This window comes from Cebus imitator, unplaced genomic scaffold (genome assembly GCF_001604975.1).
Source record: "Cebus imitator isolate Cc_AM_T3 unplaced genomic scaffold, Cebus_imitator-1.0 Scaffold316, whole genome shotgun sequence".
Classification (NCBI taxonomy): domain Eukaryota; kingdom Metazoa; phylum Chordata; class Mammalia; order Primates; family Cebidae; genus Cebus; species Cebus imitator.
Window position 1 is genome coordinate 2,438,970 of NW_016107631.1, and position 4,238 is coordinate 2,443,207.

At 49.0% G+C, this 4,238-nt stretch overlaps 1 protein-coding gene and 1 pseudogene across 1 annotated transcript in view; one reads left to right on the forward strand and one right to left on the reverse strand.

The window, feature by feature from the left end:
- Nucleotides 1–2,636, reverse strand: part of ZNF836 (zinc finger protein 836) — a 23,828-nt gene extending 21,192 nt beyond the window's left edge. Inside the window, exon 1 of the mRNA XM_037729722.1 lies at nt 2,318–2,636. The gene's annotated coding sequence lies outside the window, so the exon portion shown is untranslated. The remainder of the gene's footprint in view (nt 1–2,317) is intronic.
- LOC108286259 lies at nt 98–559 on the forward strand (annotated as a pseudogene).
- Nucleotides 2,637–4,238: the final 1,602 nt, after the last annotated feature.

Genomic DNA, 4,238 nt, shown 5'->3' on the forward strand with positions numbered 1-4,238 from the left:
TCTCAAAAAGAAAAAAAAAAAAACAAAAATTCTCAGAAACCGCCGAGCTCTTCGCTGGTTGTCACATGTCCAAAGGCCCAGCCGCTAGGTACCTAGGATGCCGCGTGGAAGCTGAAGCCGCACCTCCCACGTGGCCCCTCTGGCCAGCTGGGCCCCTCAAATGAGAACTGCACCCAGGCCAGTACCAGCCACTCAGCCACCAGCAGCGCCCCCCCCCGCCCCATCTGCAGTTGACTCTCCTGCTGCTGTGCCCGGGCAGCGAGGTCTGCTGGCCCAGATGGCAACCACCTCAGCCAGCGTGGCTGTGGGCTCTGCTGTGGAGCACGCACTGGGCCATGCCATTACTGGGGGCTTCAGTGGAGGAAGTGATCCTGAGCCTGCGAGGCCTGACATCACTTACCAGGAGCCTCAGGGAACCCAGCCGGCATAGCAGCAGCAGCCTTGCTTCTATGAGATCAAACAGTTTTTGGAGTATGCCCAGAACCAGGGTGACATCAAGCTCTGCGAGGGTTTCAGTCAGGTGTTGAAACAGTGCTGACTTGCAAACAGATTGGCCTAATCAAGAAGTTCAAACTGGAGAAATGAAAAACCAGCTCTCATAACCAAGTTAATTTAGTACAAAAATACAATGGATATCTCTGAAGGTATAAAGTGTAACCACCAGTTAAGCCTCTCGTGTCATCCCTAGCTTCCTTGCTTCAGAATTTAAATGGAAGGGGGTGTTCCTACTCTGTAGAATTTGGGGCTGGGTAAATGTTTGTGTGGCCTCCTTAAACTAGCTGCTATGATTTTATTCTTTGTGAGTTAATTAGAATAAAGTGATTTTCTTCCAAGAAAAAGAAAAGAAAGAAGAAAGAAAGAAAAACAGACATACCTTGTGGTGAGAGTGACAGTCATTTCTTGCCGCATTTCTCCCCTACTCTATCCTCGACCCCATCCCCATCCCTCGGAAGAAGTTACCACAAATGACGGAATTTAGATGCCCTCTGGCTAAATAGGGATTCCAAATATCTTTTGATACAAATAAATACAAAATGCACAAGTACCTTATAGAAAAGAGTGGTAATTTTCATCCTCATGAGTACAATTAAAAGAAACAAAGTTTAAATTAGAGTATAAAGCCACAAATTAGAGGATTACAACCACCATCCATATCCAGTCAACTCACCGCTCATCTGGATGGGGTCCTCTCCCACTTTCTTCACGACCATGTTTCCCTCTCTCATTGTGCACCTTTCCCCCTTTTTCTGTTTTTCTCCCCTTCCTTTATTTCCTCTTTTATGTCTGTTCTGCCCAATGCTTTGCAACTTACTTCACTTCTTGTAGCTCTTTCTCCCTAATCTTTCCGATTGTCCCAATCTCCACGTATTTCTGCCTCTTTCCCCCAATATGCGCTCCCTCTCTACTCTCCCCGTTAAATTCCCTCTTCCCTGTTACATCTCCTTTGTTCCCACTCTCTAGCACCCCCCACTTCCTAGGCTTCCTCCCTGCTGTGGTCTGTCTCTACTCTGCTTGTCACCCACTTCCCTCTCTTTCAGTCCCAGCACCACGTGGCTCTGTCAGCCGCAGCTCCAACCATTTCACCTTCTGCCCTCGTCGGTCTGCAGTGCCTCCTCCTTTGCCGCCCCTCTAATTTCCCTATTTGCTTTCTCCCCCTGCTACTTTCTCCATTCATTCTCTTTCACTCTTGCTGTCTCTGCAGATCCCAAAATTATCATCCATTCTGCGGTGTATGTATGGGTCTCTCTCATTCTTTTCTCCTCAATTTTTCCTTTTGCTCCGTCGCTCCCCCTCTTTTCCTCTCCCGATCCCTCTCACCCACACATTCAGGAGGAAAGGGGAGGAATAAGATGCCCACCTTCCAGGAGAGCACATCTTCCAGTGGAGTAAAATTGGGGAAAGAGGAACACTGGGTGTCACAAGACAGACTCAGGTCTTCCCCCAACGCGAGGTCAGGAAAAGCAGTGGCTGTGAAGGGGAAGCCTGGGGAGCAGAAGGACCTGGCGTGAGGGGGGATTACAGGGAGAGTGTGCGGAATCCCAGGACCTGGGAAGAGAAGGGGCTCCTTCAGGAGCTGGGCGGCGGGTGCTGCCCTCCAGGGGCAGACAAGGGAGACGCTCAGGGGTTACGAAGGACGTGAATCCACCTCCCGAGTGAGGACTCAACTTGGCGCAGGGCCCAAACAGAGGTCAGTAAGGGTTTTAAGCAGGAACACGACCTGAATGGGGTTGTCTACATGGTCCTCATGCAGAAAGGCGGGGAGCAAGGAACAGCCTGAGAGATTTTAAACCGAAACGGAGGCAATTATCAGACTTACTTGGAGCCAAGGGGCTGTTGCTGGTATTTCAAGGTCCGTAGCGATCTCCAGGAAACGGGTATGGACAAAGGAAGACTGCCAAGTGCACCAATTGAGGTAGACTGGGCGAAGCAAACGTTTAGTCCAGGTGGACGGAAACTGACGCGCAGCGCTGTGATCGTTTCCCTGCGCGATCTGCTTCCGGGTGTGCAGGAAGCTGCACGCGCTGAGAAAAAAGACGGAGAGGCCTGGGTCGGGGCTCGGGCGGGGTGCGACGGGGAGGAAAGACGGACTGACTTGGGGACTCCGAAAGGATGGGGCGAGGCCGAAGCGGTGGTGGGCGGGGCCGGGTGTGCTAAGCCGACTGGACAGGGTGGGCGGGGCCTGCTTGGTGGGCGGGGCCGGGTGTGCTAAGCCGACTGGACAGGGTGGGCGGGGCCTGTTATTCACTCTGCCTTCCACCCAGTCTTTGTTCTGATTTGGGAATATTTGTGACTATTTCTTGTCCTGTGAATCAGCGTTGCTTCCTACCTATTTTAAGTTAATATTTCAGAATTTAAAATTAAAGCTTAAAGTTGTGGTCCACTTATACTGCAAACTAAAATGTTTTCTTCTTGTCAAGTTGAACTGATTTAAGTCAAAACCGATTTTTTGCGAGCCTGGTGGACTCTATCCGGTCTTGTCAGTGAGGCTGAAGCAACCCAGTAGTCAGGGAAATAGAATCTCTGAAGATTTGATGTGGGGCCGTGGCTGGATCCAGGAACCTGGAAGACATTATGCCAACTGAAATGTGCCAGACACAGTAAGACAAATGCTACATGAGCTTACTTACATGTGTAATCTACAAACATCAAAATCACAGTAACAGAGTAGCAGGGTGGTTCCCAGGGCTGAGGGTCTATCTTATACCTGTCCCACCATTGTGTTTTGGAAGCAAATAACTTCTTTGGCTTTTCTTTGGCTTCACAACTTCACAGCTGGACAGAAATTTTGCATCAGGATGAATCATACTTGAATCTCACCCATATGTGATTCAGATAATCTCTGGGTGATATTTGGGCCTTAGAGTTTGATACTGAAATGGATTAAGACTTTTGAAATGGGCCAGGAGCAGTGGCTCTGGCCTGTAATTCCAGCACTTTGGGAGGCCAAGGTGGGAAGATTGCTTGAGCTCAAGAGTTCAAGACCAACCTGGGGCAAAAAGTGAGACCCCTGTCTCTACGAAAAATATAAAAATTAACCAGGCATGGTGACTAACACCTACAGTTACATCTACTTGGGAGGCTGAGGTGGGAGGATCTCTTGAGCCCAGGGGATCAAGGCTGCAGTGAATCGTCATTGCACCACTACACTGCTCCCTGGGCAACAGAGACCCTGTCTCAAAAAATAATAATAATAAGACTTTTGAGATGTTAGGATGGTGGTGAAGGGATCTTGCAAATCAGAAGGATAAGGATTTTGGGAGTCCAGAGTACAGAATGTTACGAGCTGAATAATGTCCCTAAAAAAGCTCATTGTCTTTAAGTTCTAACATCCAGCACCTCAGAATATGACTGTGTTTTGACATAGGGTATTTAGAGGTTATTAAGTTAAACTAAGCTTTTTACAATGGGCTCTGAGGTAATCTGGCTGATGTCCTGTTAAGAGGAAATTTGGCTAGAAGCAGTGGCTCAGGCCCGTAATCTCAGCAGTTTGGGAGGTCGAGGCGAGTGGATCACTTGAGCGCAGGGGTTTGAGACCAGCCTGGCCAACATGGTGAAACCCTGTGTCTACTAAAAATACAAAATAAGCCAGGCATGGTGGTGTGCGCCTGTAATCCCAGCTACTTAGGAGGCTGAGGCAAGAGAATCACTTGAACCCAGGAGGCAGAGGTTGAAGTGAGCCAAGATGCTGCCACTGCAGTCTGAACTACAGAGCAAAACTGTGTCTCAAAAAAAAAAAG